This window comes from Pinus tabuliformis, chromosome 7 (assembly GCF_031772625.1).
Source record: "Pinus tabuliformis cultivar Carrire ecotype Pingquan chromosome 7, CPIR1, whole genome shotgun sequence".
Lineage (NCBI taxonomy): Eukaryota > Viridiplantae > Streptophyta > Pinopsida > Pinales > Pinaceae > Pinus > Pinus tabuliformis.
Window position 1 is genome coordinate 761248248 of NC_142293.1, and position 16221 is coordinate 761264468.

Here is a 16221-nt window from a genome sequence, read left to right on the forward strand (position 1 = left end):
ATAATGAATTTGGAAACATGTACAATAATGTCTCAACTTTCTTAACTCCTAATCCTAATGCACCTTCCTTTCATGGATAGACAAGACAATTAAAGTCTGCCAACATGCTTTCTTAGCTAAGGCTGATAATTAATAACTAGGGAAGTGCTCCTTTTAACTGTGCATGCAAAAACTAAATAAAGTAAAGAGTTTCACTACTCCAGGTGCCAGAAACAATCCACTGCCTAAGGTAAGTGCTTTTCCCAAAAAAAGATATTAAGGACTCAGAAACTTTGTTGCTTCCTTCAAGAGAGGTGTATGCCAAACAGAACTAAGCTATCATGCACTATCCTCCAAATTCATTCACCTTTAACAGAAATCTTGTGCCCAGAAAAAGACAAGAGACCAATATCCAATAGAATTCGTTGACCAGCCAGAGACCCTTGTGCTCAAACAATGAGATAATAAGGGAATGTCAACTAGGGTGTAATATTTCACCACAGAAATTGACAAGAGATAGAAGGGGTAAAAAACTATCATACCTAATGCTCAAGAACAAATGAATTAATCCACACTTTGTGATCCAAAATGAATTCAACCCTTCTTTATTTACAGATTTTCCAGAGGGGTTTCATATTCTTAAGTGATTGAGTAAACCTTACTCCAAACCCCAAATTTGGGTTTTTTAAGCCCAGTTTCCCCAAAAATTGCCCAACAATGGGTATTTTGGGGTTTTTTCCCCTTTATGGAGGACTATAGTCTACGAGGATGGATAGGATATTACGTCCCATTTGTCCTCAATTTGTAGAGGAAGTTACATGGCACCTAATAAAAGAAACAATGTTTTAGTTTAGGAGGTAATAACTAAATGCTTATTTCTTTCCACATAGGACATACATCTTGCAACAACGATCATTGAGTACAAATACTACAAAAGGCCTAAATCTTACTAGCATTGTCATAGTCCAAGAATAAAAACCCTTTTAGGTGAAATAAGGTCAGTACCACATACTACAAGCACAAATGACAAATTTAAAAACAATATACTTATTCAATGAAAGAATGATGAATCATATTAGTGCACTTTAAATTTAATAGCTCTTGAGTTGCAGTGTCAATAAAAATTTCTCAGGTTGGATCATAATTAAGTACTTAATGTTGTTTTGGGTCCAATTTGGGGAAAAGGAGGAGCTCTTGGTGACAATGGGATGATCAAGCTTTTCAGAAGGGAGCTCTGCTATACTTTTCAACATACAAGCCATTCATTCTAGTGGAGGAGATATAGATAAACCTTTAATAAGGAACTTTCCAAGATCAATTTGGTGGAAAATCCATTTTGAAATCTTAAACATAGTTCTAGATTCAAACAAGAGTAGTCATTTTTCAAAACAATTATTAATTCCCAAGAAATTGGATCCAAGCTGACATGTTGACCATTTATTCTTCTACTAGACAAGGAAGCATTTATGAAAAGTCCTTGGCCCTTTGATCTAGTATTTTATGTAAATCTCTTGATTAGAAATGTAATAAGAGATGTAGTTTATATTAAGGAAAAGGGAAAAGTAGAGGGCTAGTTAATAATTATCTCTAAAAAACTCTCAATAGAATCCTAACATATTTGAAATGGAAAAGGATAACTCCATGGTTATTTTTTGCTTTAGAAACTTTGCTAATTTCCATGATTGAAGCATGTATTCATGCCTTGAAAGAAGCTCACAAATGCTTTTGATATTGGTTGAAGCAAAGAAAATGTGCAAAGTTACACTCACATAGAGGTATGGAAAAAAAGTATGTGGAGCTTGTTGTCCCAAACTCCAAACAAAGAATGGACAAAAGGTGGAAAAACCAAGTCAAAAGGTATGTGTAGCTTTTGTCATGCAGAGGTAGGTGTTAACTCCACACTCTACAGCGAAGGCTTTGCAGCGCAAGTGACACAAAGGTTTGCATGTAGAACTTTGGATTAAAAGGAGTGGAGCTTGATGCTACATGTCCACTATTACCCCACTTTTTGTATGAGTTACAGGAGATAAAAATAATGAGATATGGGAGATACAGGGTAGACACTATTGTTATTCAAATTTAATCAAAAAATATTTCTATGTCTTCCTCGACATAAAAGAAACATCTTCCATAAAATATTTTTTCCATGAACCTAATTTAAAATGAATCTCTTCCATAAAATTAGGTTTATATATACACTGGTCGGAGGATTCTTCTCTCAAAACCATTTCTTGGTCCTGATGATGGATCCCCTTTAGGGTTCGAAACGTCGACATGATGAATATGATACTGTGGATAATCCGAAAAATACTACAACAAATAACAACCACAGAAGCTTAAAGTCTAACTTGAATCTCTTCCGTTGACGCACCCAGCTGCAAATAGAAATGAAGCTGATGGGCCAATTTTAGTTTAGAAAATTCACAATTAGTTTCAATTGTAAGATCTCCTATTTTCAGTTCAGATTTCAGTTACAAGCAGTGAAACAGGACTCACCGATCAATCACGATTAATCACGAGTCGGAATATTCTCGCTCTCCAAATGATCTGATCTAAATATTTGCGAGTCAAACTCATGTTGACCAAGTTTAACTCATGGTCAATGCAAGTTTTTCAAGTTTAGGTATGCTGCATTGCTAAAAACTAAACGTCAGTCGTTCCAAAATTTATTTCTCATTTCTCAGGCCCAAAACTCATACGTCAAGACCTTCAGTAATCAATTACTACTCACTATAACATAGTCGAGACTCAATATCGAGGAACCGCCAAGGTGAGCCTTAGTCCAGACTCCATATCAGGCAGTCACCAATGTGTGCTCTATCCATACTCCATATCGACCCTTGGGAAGTTGCACGTCACCTTCAGGGTGTGTTACCTTTAGGCTTAGCCGCTTCGTTATTTAACAATCGAGGTACATTGGCACTTGGCTTAAATAATAGGTATATTACTATATTGAAGTTTCAATGTCATTTCAATGGCAAGTTTCAAGTTTCACTGTTCAACAATCGAATGTTCGGCGTATTCCTTTGGTTATGACTTTTCAACCCTATAAATGGGGCTTAAATAGATTTAAAAATGCACTAAGAAATGGTTTCATACCAACCATGTACTAAGTCATCAAGCATTCTTCCTTGGTAGATGTCTTACCGACTTCAAAGGCTTTAACCATGCATTCAAAACTTTGGGTATTTTTGCTCTTCTAGAATCTGTTATTGATGTATTGGTTCAGTTGTCTTACTAAACGAACTTGCAAATTCAATATTGCAATTCAATATATGTTGATAATATTTCCTTTAGGTATCATTTCCTCATATATACCTAATTGTGTTTCAAGGTCATAATGATATATTAGGTCAAAATGTGCTTGTGTTGCTAGACAGACTCCTCTTTGATCCTTAATAAAACCTCATATCCTTTAAAACCAACCCTCTTTTTTGCGAAGTTATATATGGCTTTTTTAATTTTAGTTTTTTATTGTATTTTATAGGAGGCAAATTAAATAGAAGGCACAACTCCAAATCTAAACAAAAGCTGTAATTTAAACACAAGTCCAAAACAACAACATTGCCAAGGGAGAAGGACTTTGCTTGGGCTTATTGTGACAAGATTCTTGGAGACCCTAAGCTCCTTTGTAAATTTTTCAAAGAGAAATGTAGTGGAGGCATTTATAGATTCAAGTACCACCTTGCACAAATACCTGTACATGATATAGGTCTCTGCAAAAATGTTGACGAAAATGTCAAACACCAATCAACCTTGGCCATTGATATGTTGAGTCAGCATAATGCAAAGAAAGAAAAGCAAAAAAAAAGAAATAGGAACTCCTAAAGTTGATAATTTTTCTTCCACTACCCCATTGTCATCTCCCTCTATTGAATCCTCAATGCAGTTCCCAAGTTTCCCACACATGCCTCCAAGTCCAAGTCAAACTCAAGGCCAAATGAATCCTCCTGCATTCAACATTGGAGGTGGAAAAATAAAAACCTTTTTTTCTCCCCGACAAAACCCAGTTCCCAACCTAACTTGGATACCACGGGTTGGAGAAAAAATATCCATGGTCAGGTAAGGAAGGCCATTGCTAACTTTTGGTACTATTCTGACATACCTTTCCACTGTGCCATAAGTCCTTATTGGCAAGCTATGATTGATGCAGTTGATGTTGCAGGTCCAAGGTTCAAAGCTCCTTCATTAGAGAGAATTAGGACAAATTTGCTATTAGAAAGTGTTGAAGATGCCATGTTTGTGCTATCTGAGTTTCGTTCATCATGGGTAGAAACAGGGTGCACGATCATGAGTGATGGATGGATAGATCAGAGGAATAGAACTTTAATAAATCTCCTTGTATCTTGTCCAGTAGGTACAATGTTTCTCAAATTAGTGGATGCCTTAGACAAGGTTAAGACTGCACAACTTATTTGTAAAATGATGGAGGAAGTCATTCAAGAAGTGGGAGAAGAACATGTTGTACAAATTGTCACCGACAATGCAACTAATTATATCGTTGCTAGTAGACTTTTTGAGATTAGGCACCCCACTATTTTTTGGACCTATTGTGTTGCCCATTGTATATATTTAATGCTTGAGGACATTGGTAAGCTTCATTGGATACATGAGGTTGTGGAGAAGGAAAAATCCATAACCAAATACCTATACAACCACATTATTGTCCTAAACACCATGAGAAAATACACTGAAGGTAAAGAAATTGTTTGACCTGTAGTGACTAGATTTGCAACAAATTTCATATCTTTGCAATTTGTGGTTGAGCAAAAGATAAATCTGAAGAGGATGTCCTTGGGACCTAAGTGGATGGCATCTAAACATTCCAAGACCCTTGAAGGCATTGAAGTTGTTGCACTTGTGTTTAATGACGGTTTCTGGAAAGATGTCAAAGAGATTATTGTTGTGATGGAGTCCCTTGTTAGAGTTCTCAGGTACTTCAAGTCTTTTAACTTTTTCATGTTTTAAATTTCATTTCAAGCTTATTTTTATTTTCAATGTTTCATATTAATTTAAATTTGAAAGCTTGAACTTTCAGGATGGTTGATGGTGAGAAACCTGCTATGGGTTACATTTATGAGGTGATGGATCTCGCAAAGGAGGCCATCAAAAGAAGATATGGGGATGAGGAGGCAAAGTATATGCCTCTTTGGGACATTATTGATGCACATTGGGATAGGAAATTGCATTCCCCCTTACATTCTGCTAGGTACTTCTTAAACTCATAGTATTTTTATGATAAGAGAAAATTTAATGAGGATGGGGAGGTTCACAGAGGACTTATGACATGCATGGAAAGGTGCTTCCTTGATCCAGAATTTCAAATTCGCGTCTTTTCCCAACTATAGGATTATAGAGCACCACCTAAATTATTTTCCAATACCAGTGTTATAGGAGAAAGGTCTAAGGTGTTTCCAGGTACCCTTTGAGGCTTGAAGGCTTTATCAATTCATTAAATTTGTTTAAACTTTATTTTGTATGTTAAATGTTTTATTAAATTTTGTTGTCTTTTTAAGTTTTTACTATTTATTATTTAGTATGCCTACTCACGAACCCTTTCCACTTGCTAGGTCTTTGGCGAAAAAACTTTTGTAGTGATACAATAGATTTGAAGAGATTTGCCATTCGAATCTTAAACCAAGCATGCAATGCTTCAGGTTGTGAGTGCAACTAGAGCATGTTTGAGAAAATACATTCTAAGAAGCACAACCGATTGACACAAAAGCACTTAAATGACCTTGTATTTTCCATTACAATCTACAACTTCGCAACAAGAAAATACTAGGTGAGAGCTTGAATTTGAAGGTTTCATAATCTGATTTGGAATTTAAAGTTTAAACTTTAAAGTTCAAAGTCAAACTTAAATTCACATTTCAATGTCTCATGATAATGATAGGTTTGGATCATTCACCAATAGACCTTGAAGAGATAGATTTGCAAACTACAAATGTAGCAGATTGGGTCCAATTAGAGGAGGCTCCTCTTTTAAGCCTACATGACTTGAAGAACTTTGAGATTCAAGCAAGCAGAGGAGTGGGAGGAATCACTTCTAGTTCTCACTCTTAAGAGTCTTAGACTCTTAGTTACTGATTTTTTCTAATTAGTATGCAGTTGTTTGTAAACTTTTAGAAGCAGTTGCTTCTAGTTCTATGTAGTCACTAGTTAGGAGTCATGACTCAGTACTTTGGATCATGTTTGGACTCATAACATATATGAGATGCTTATTCATTCATGATATTTTGGACATCTATTGATATTATGAATTGTTTGGACATGGCTTTAGTGAATATGAATGAAAGATGTTTTTTTTTTTTAATTCGATATATGTGTATATTTTTATTTATTTAATTCACTAATTTTTTCCTGATTTTTTTCCGATTTTTCCCCAATCTGATTACAACTCTTAGCTATTTTGCCTCACCAATTTATTGTCTATTCCGAGTCTGGTAACATTGGTTACAAATTTCATTCTTCACTTATGAGTGCTAAGGTGTGCTAGAGAGTGCCAATGCATGCTAAGGAGTGTTAGGGAGTACTAGGACAAGATAAGGGAGAACTAGGTCAAAATGCATGGAAGTGAATAAATATGAGGGCGTGTTGGGGAGTGTCAATTAGTGCTAGATGTCATGCCAAGGAGGGAGTGACAAGGTATGCTAAGAATGGGTAAGGGATGCCAGGGAATATTAGGGAATGTCAAGAAGTGCTAGAGTGTGCTAGGTAGTTCCGGGGTGTGCTAACATGTGCCAAATAGTGTCAAGGCATTCCAGGTGCTAAGACATGCTAGGATGTGCAGGGTGCTAGAGTATGCCAATATGCGTCAAGGAGTTTCAAGGCAACAAAAGGAATAACCAAGCTAAAATGAAAGGAAATGAAAACATAAGAGGGTTAATAAGTTGGGACTTTATCTTTTTCAAAAGGGGCATGTTAGGCACACTAATAATATGTTCCAATACATGCCAAGTGCCAATATGTGCTAAGTGCTAATTTTTGTCAATGCAATATTATGCCAACGAGTTCTAGGGCATGCTAGGGAATACAGGGAATGCCAACACATGATATGGGAGTACTATGCTATGTTATGGCATGCAACATGTGCTTTGGTGTCCTACTCATGGCAAGATGTTCTAGGTACAAAGATGTTCCAGGTACAAAGATGTTCCAAGACATGCGAGGTGCCAAGGAATGTTAGTGTATTGTTCCAAAGAATGTTAAGGTGTGCCATGAGTGTTGAGGAGTGCTAGGTCTCTCTCATTAATAGAATTGACAGAGCTTGATTATGTATTACATAATATAGTTCCTACACACTAGTGGAACTTTATTTATTGGAAATTTGCTAGATAATAAACCTAATAGAGATTAATCATGTGTTGACTCATGGGAAGATTATATTCTTATGACTTGAGGGAAATAATACACACTAATTACTTCTTAACAAATTGACTGGCTATTATAACCACTATGACCTTGGACACATAATGAAAAAGACTCCACAATAATGGTCTCAAATCATTATATTTTGACAAAAAATATAGTAACAGGTACATAGCGTCATCAAAAACCCATTGGAATGATTAATGATGATGAACATTTTTTGACCATCACCAAAAGTAACCAAAAAAAGCATTGGTGAGGGTCAATAAAAGATCATCACTCGAAGTGTCACCAAAGGGAGAATTAGTGATGGGTCTTTAATGACCCTCACCAAAAGTGTCACCAAAGAGAGAATTAGTGATGGGAAATTAACAACCCTCACCAAAAGTGTCATTGAAAATGGATTTCGTGACAAACCTTAAAGGACCATCAGTATATGCACTTACAACAATGATTTTTTAAAGACCGTCACCATATACGACATTGGTGATGGACCTTAAAGGTCTGTCACAGGCATGAAGCGTCATCAAAAACTCATTGGAATGATAAATGATGATGAACATTTATTGACTGTCACCAAAAGTAACCAAAAAGATAATTGGTGACGGTCAATAAAAGATCATCACTAAAAGTGTCACCAAAGAGAGAATCAGTGATGGACCTTTAACAACCCTCACCAAAGTGTCACCAAAGAGAGAATTAGTGATGGTCCTTTAACGACCCTCACCAATGGCCTTTTTTCTTGTAGTGCCAATACTTACATGTACCATATAAGGCCTTATCAACCTTTATTCCAAGTTTAACAATGCAGGCTGGAATGGATTTTTGTTTCCCAAAGTATATCAAATACTTTATTAGACCATTTTTTGAATTCTTGGGATAGATAACAATCTTCTTAAGACAAAAGGCTTTGTCTCCTACTATTTTAATTTGGCAGAAATCTTCTGAATTTAAAGGGTCATCCCATCTAATGCAAACATTAGGGTTCCTTATCTATAAATAATTTCAAGAATATAATATCAATAGAAGGAAATTTCTTAGAACTAGAGAAGAAGAATGAAATTTCAAACTGATTGAAGCCTTGTACAACCAATTGAGATACACTTCTTACCATTTCAATAGCATCTTTCAATGCATATTGTCTACTTCTAGGTATTTCTAAACCTTAATTGTAATAAATATGAAGTATTGTTTTAAAGCCACCTGCAAATTCATAATATGTAAGGATTTAGAAACCTAAGATAAAGTAAAACCAAAATGAATGAACAAAAGATTCTATAGTAGCTAGCATTTAATTTTTTTTCCTTTTGTTTTGATAGTTGAAAAGACACCCTTAACATTGGTGCCTCACAAAATTCTCTTTATTAAATTCTCTACATGATAACCATAATTATCATTGACAAAGAAAGAGGAGCCCAACTCCTTGTGGAACTTTCAAAATAGAGGGTGAGAGGTAGGATCCTTCAATCCATCCAAAAAAGAGAGGAAAACTAATATCCCATAGAAAAAAAAAAAATCATACAATGATTATAACGAGTGACATAGAGCATGTTGTCCCAACATAACAATGATAGTAGCAGTGCCATAAGCATTCCCAATTGAAGTGGTATCCTTGAATCCTACCATGACAACAAAGCATAGAACTAAAAAAATTCAATTTACTTTTTCCAACATTACACTTTTCCTTGATCCCAATTTCCTTTGCTAACTTTTCACTTGTAATTCAATCTTCAATGCCATCTATCAAAACTTATCATGTCTATAATAGTGAAATTGTAAGTAGAAATTTAGGCAACAATATTTGCATTAGTATGCCATAGAGGGGATATAAAGGTTTTGGACATCCATAACACACACACATAATCCAAATCCAGTTGCCCCAATTGATGTGATCATGCTCACTCATAATTTGATTACTCTTTATTTATTAACTTTCTCATGTTTTTGCTGCCATGTTTATTGTTATTTCTTGTTTGAGGTAGGAAACCTGCACTTGTATCATGTTATTTGGTTCTTTGCAACACTTCCACCAACCATTACATATCTTACCTTACCTTATCTATAAAATTACCACAATATGAAAAACTATCAAAGAAAAATGGAATGCATGACCATCAACGATTTAAATCAGGAAATGGAATGAATGTTGTATTTAGGAACTGGCACTGGTGGATGAAATCTAAACTACAAAGTCCATATTGGCAAGTCTCCTTTCAATTTTTTTGTTAGAGGCCCATCCTTGTTTTCTCACTAATGTATTTATTATTATAATAGACTGTGCAATTGAGAACCTTCATTACAACATCCAAGATAAGCCTCCTTAGTTTCAAAAAAATGGTAACCCTAAAACCATCAAACTTTGGTCATCATAGGCTTCAAGAAACTCCTTAATATCTTTAATTGGAATACAACCCTCATTAGCAAATATGCCTTGTGGCATATTATGCATTACGGTGGCTCCATAAGGCAACATCATGCCCCTACATGATGTTGATATCCTAACAAATCTCTAGAGCATGAGACCAAGACCAAATATCCCCAACATACTTGCTATAACTTTAATTCCTAAACTTGAATTTTCATAATGTCCGATTTGTTGAAATATAGAACTTGTTTACAAGAATATTTACAACATCCTCAAAACAAATTCTTTTTGTAATGCAATCTTCACAATCTTTCATTTCAGCAACCATTTCCTTATGAATTGAGTCCAAAGGGGTTTTATATTTTCCATAATACTATCTTAGTTTTTATCCAGGATAAGATTCTTCTTTAATGGTGGTGGTGCAACCCCTATCCAATTCATATGTTCATCCCAATAAATTGGTCTAGTATGAAAGGGTAGATTATCTTGGGTACTATATCATGTAATGTTGTTGCAGTTGTTTCAATGTCACCATGATCTATTTCTATAGAACATTTTTAGAACACCCAACAATATGGCATCGAACCATAATACCAAAGAATCATATTTTCAAAGATTTGTACTCCATCTTTAATGAGGTCAGTATTTCTTTCACAATAATTTGCAGATGCATCATCAAGTTTGTTGGCACCCAAAAATTCTCATGTGAAATATTTTATGGAAGCATCTAAAGGTGGATAACTAGATGAGAAAATGATAATTCTATAGCTAGTTTCTTCCAAAACTACCTTCATTAATAAAAGCATATGTTTGGGGTTTTCAATATATCCCATACTCCAAGTAGGACTTAGTTCTATGAAAATGGGTTTGCAGGTGTTCATAAAATCCTCCACAAGAAAACTACTTATACTGGCTAGAGAAGAAATATTTTGACACGATTTCAAGTGATCCATAGTTGCTTGCTTTAGAGAAGTCTGATGAGAGTTTTGAGCACCCATTTGGCTTGTGAATTCCCTATCAATGGATGGAAACCAAAAGCCACAAGCATGTACATTTGCTGGCCAGTATTCTGGGCATTCAACCAATTCCTTACTGAAACCACACCAAACAACAAAACTTACAAGATTAATGGGGATTCAGGCCAACCATGTGAACCTAAATAATAAAAAAATATAAAAAATCATAAATAACCTCAATAAAATATGCATAAAAACAATTAATAGAAAACCAGTAAGTTTAACTTACACTAACAAGTAACCGCAGGAAGATAAGTATACATGTCCATATAGATCATAACCCAATATCTTAGGTCCTTACAAACCACTCAATGCCTCAATTTCTTTGGTACTTTCTTTCACCAAACACTCTAGACAATACCAATCCCCTTCAGGTAAAAAATATTTGGAAACACCAACACATCTAGAATGATATGCAATGGGACAACTGTCACAACAAATTAAAGTACCATCCATCCCACAAAGTTAGCACTCATCACTATTCAAATTTTCTACAGATCTTTTTTCATCTTTAGTGGCCTAGTCGCAGTGTAATTTGCACTGTAATGTTGTCTTATGCATAAAAAATGGTCATTCTAAAACAAAGCCTAAGATAGGAAAATTAGAACTAGAAAAATACCTATTGATGATAACAATAATTATAGAACTCTAAAGCATTGTGATATCAAGTGAATGCAACAGGTCCAACATGTGTCCTAAGTTCTTATTTTCTTCCTAGCTTAGCAATCCTGGATCCAGAAGAGGATGTCCTCCAACCAAACATGATATATTAAAAGTTCTCAACTTTCATGTTTGTAATACACCCCATTACAATCTTGACCTGAGGGGGTGGTTAATATGTAGGCTTGACTCCGAAGGTGCAATTAAGGGAATGAGATCTAGAAAAATATTTTCATTTGAGTCTAAGTGAAATGAATAGTGTAGTCCTCCCTTTTGAGTTGGCTCTATTTTATGCTTGGGGTGCTCCACTTTATAACATTATTCCTTGACTAACTTGGATTTTTCCATTCTCACTCTGATTTCTAACACCCTACTCTTGAGGGTTCAATGTACAAGTATGTGATGAAATCTTGGGTCTACAGTCATCACTCAGCTAGACATACATTAATGTTCAAAGTGGTGAAACCAATTGGATACATTCACACTACTCAGGTGCTAGAATAAACTCTAGGAAATTTCCCTCTGGTTGTTTTTTGTTAGCTAAAATATTCTATCTAGGGGTTTCCTTGCATGTCTAAGCCTGATAAGGTTGCAAACCCTAATTACATGTTGGAATGTATACTCAGTCCATATTAAACCTTAGCAACATTTATACTTGGCGAGACTGGTATCTCTTGGACTTAATTATTTGTGGATCAACAACTATATTTCAATTCATTATTATTTTCTCCAGGCTATTCCATATTTATGTAGTTAATAGACCACTAGTTTATCATATACCTCACAATTTTTTGTTGTTGTTGTAGTTGTTGGTCTAGAGAAATGGGGAAAGTTTGTTAGTTTCAATCTACTAAGCTTCCTAGGTGCTAAGTCAGTTGTCTGCATTTTTGGGAGGTGGCATTGATAGTGAAGAACCAGATGGATAGTGTGTGAATGTTTCTACAAGGATGATTGATCATCTTTGATCTACAATGGTTATGTACAGTATGCCAATACTTCTGTCCACACTACTGTAATTCATACTTTGGTGAATGTGTCTATGGAAGGTTGGGAAATTATTTTAAATTAATTAATTTTGGTGGGGGTTCCTTGTTGGTTTTACTTGAACTTGTAATGTTTGTGGTATTGACCCTACCTTCCAATACTTCGGTCCACAGAGAAGGATTTCCCTCACTTGATTAGGAGGCTTATTTTTATGCATAAAAATTGGGACTCTTTTTAGTAGGTGCATTATCCATTTGTCCTAAGAGTGAATGTTTGAGCATGTGAGCATGTATACTAGGAATCCATCCAAGGTAGTAGGCACAAATGGATCATCAAGATGACAATGCAACCACGAACCTATTACATCTTCCTAAATAATATATCATGTACAACCAATTTACAATAGCATGTTTTACCAAGGGGACACAATCATCATTGTAGTGTTTTGATAGTTGGTCACCATTTTCCCAAAAGAAGTCTAATCTTATGCTACAAAACAAGGCTACTCTACAATTGTTTCTCTTGCAACTATTTAATACATCATACTCAGATTTCACAAGTGCACATGACAACACATTGTTTGTAACCATGCATCCTATTTGTGATCAATTACACGTGATCGAACACTATTGTAACAATACATCATGCCCAATGATGTGTTAAAAATGACAACACATTATTGTAACAATAAGTCATGCTTATGATGAGTTTAACAATTACACATGAAAACAGGTTGTAACAATACATCACAACGATGTGATGAGACAACACATTATTGGAATACGAGAAGCTGACATATTTTATCTATACGGTAATAGCCCTGGTGAAAATTCCATGTAATAAAAGTTAAAATAATAACCACGGTTGATGGGACACTTATTCCAAGCTGAATGTTGGGAAAGATATCCTAGGGGGTGTCTATTTGGTTGTTTATGGCTAAGGAAATTGGAAAAGGCAATGCTTAAGGCTCTGGAAAGGCAAAATGGCATTTTTGGCACATTTATTTATGAAAATAATGGAAAATGAAGAAAATAGAGCCATCATCCATAGAAAGGCTTCTGAGGATAATTTGGTAACCTTTTGTCAATTCAGTTTTAGAACTCTCTCATTATTATCTCTACCTCTCACTCGTGGACACTTAGAGTTTTCTTGGAGCATTTTGGCATTAGATCAAGAAAGGCAAAGAAGGGAATAGGAAGCAAAGATAAAGTAGGCAAAGGAAGGATCAAGCAGCTACAACAAGATTTATTGCAAGTATCGATTTACATGTGTATTTTTATTGCTAGATTTGGCATGCATGGAATTTCATGTGGTTCTCTTGCTATTGTGGCATGGGTTTTTCCAGGTGTAATAATGTTTCAAGCCTAGACTTGCCATTTCTAGATAGCCATGGTGTGATGGGGTTCTCACGTTTTGGTTGAGTTGGATTGCTGGATGGATTTGAAGCTAAGTGGGGTGGATCTATGAATGATAGAGAACATGGCCTAGTGGTCTCTGAACTAGACTATGGATCATGTTAAAGCCACTAACCTAGTGACCCCTAAGCTAGACTGTGGGTTGCAGTAAATCCAGGATTGTGTTACCTAGGTGGGCTGAGGAATCATTGTTAGTGAATGGAAGGATATATGATAAATCAAGAGGTGGTTTTCTCTCTGTTGGGCCTAGTAATATCGGGTTTGGGATATGCGGTAGAGCCTGAAGAGTTGGTCTCAGTTTAGGGCTTAATGATCCAAGTTTGGATTGTGGTAAAGCCTGAGAGACTAGGAGACAGGAAAATTCCTCATACTGTAGGTGGAGAAATCCGGTGTGATCCATGCTTGTTTTTCCTAGTGATTAGGTGGAGATCACAGTAAATCCCATTATGATGTGTTCATGTTGTTGACCGAGTGATCCAGGATGGATTACGATAAAACCTAGTTTCTATTGATAAGGGTGAGGTAGTTTAGCCTGGGTATGCCCTGGTTGGTTCTTTTGGTTTGAGTCCCACATTCATGCTTGGAATATGGTACGGGGGTGAATGGTTGAAGAGAGAATTGGCTCAGCCATTCTATGGTTGGGTGTAATGTGGTAGTCCCATCTATGGTTGGTTCGTTGCATTCATTAATAAAAAGTTCATTCCTTTGATTTTCATATGTAAATGTGTTGATGTATATGTGGATTTTCATGGCTGATTTGTTCATGTTATTTATGTTCCTATTATGTTGGCTATATGTATATTTTATGACAACAACTATGTATGGCTCTCAGCATGTTTTTACTTGTATATGAATGGATAATATGTCTATAACCTAATAGATGATATTGCAACAATTGACATGAGGGAACAATGGTTCATAGAGATTCTTAGATAAGTATGATATCTCTACACTTAATTTTGTGGTTTACACTTGCAGGTTACATGTTGATGATATGTTTGAAGAAATGCCTGTCATGGCTAGTAGGGGCCTGGTTATGGTCATGTTCAGCTTATTCCTTTTGCATAATTGTTTCCCTGTACTTTTAATGATTTCAAGCTATGACTTCATTTTGGGTAGTGGCCTAGGCTCTGGGCATGAAAAAGTGGCTTAAATCCTGTGGTCACTGGCACAGAACTTGCAACCTCTTGTAGGTTGATTACAAGAATTGATCGCTTATGCTTGACTACATGCATTTATGCATATGTGGAGTTGGTTAGGCATTGCTTATGCATATTGTTGGTTGCATGTGGCAATGTGTACAATGGAGAAATGGTTGTTGTCATGCATGAGGTCATAGAATTCATTGTTGATATGGCCTTGCATTGATGACTGGACCCTGGCTAGTTACTTGTGTATGTTTATATGTTGTTATGTTTATATTATACATGTATCACCCTGATTTGTTGATCTTGCAGACAAGGTATCCTCCTGAAATTATACTAAGGTACGTTGATTTATTGTGATTTGGTTTATTTGACATATTATGCATTGCAGGAAAGAGATAAAATGGCTAGAAATATGGTATACTACAAAGGCTCTCCCTATGACTCAGATGAGTAGCCTGGTGTTGGGCACTCTTCATATTTGGAAGACAACCTTCAGAAGCTTGAGGGAAGAGACAAGGAGTTGTAAGGAAAATAATGAGCAAATAATACAAGCACAAGAGAAGCAAGCATAGGTTAATGTTATACTTCTTCAGAGGTTTTGAGACTTGCTGTGACAAGGACCACTTTGGATCAACCATGGACAATATGACAAAAATAATGGATCATATGGAAGTAGGTCTCTTGGTAGGCACATGTCAGATATATCTGACATAGTGAGGGATGGCAGGCTGTTCGAAACTCTAGATAGGAGAGGTGATGGATATAGGTATTATTCTAGTTCTGGTTCTAATAGACATCATGATTATCATCACTATCATCCTTACAAGAGGAATGATATGGAATACTTGCCAGATGAGTTTAAGAAAGTGAATCCACCTAATTTTGATGGATATGTGAAGCAGCCGAAAGAGGCAGAGGCTTGGATACTTGGGATGAAATAATTCTTTGAGTTGCATGAGTACACGGATAACATGAAGGCAGGAATAACTATTTTTAGCTTGAAAGGTAAAGTAGACATTTGGTGGGAATATATGAAGTAGGTTAGAGACATCAGGATGGCTAACTTGAGTTGGGATGAGTTCAAGAGACTTTTTAGAAAGAAGTACTTGTTAGAGAGGTACTATGACAGTAAGGCTAAATAATTCCATGAGATAAACATGGGATAAATGACAAATGAAGAGTATAAGACCAAGTTTCTAGTGCTATTAAGGTATGTACCCTATCTTACTGTTGAGAAGGAACACATTCAATGATTTGTCAGCAGCTTTCCATTAGCATTTAGA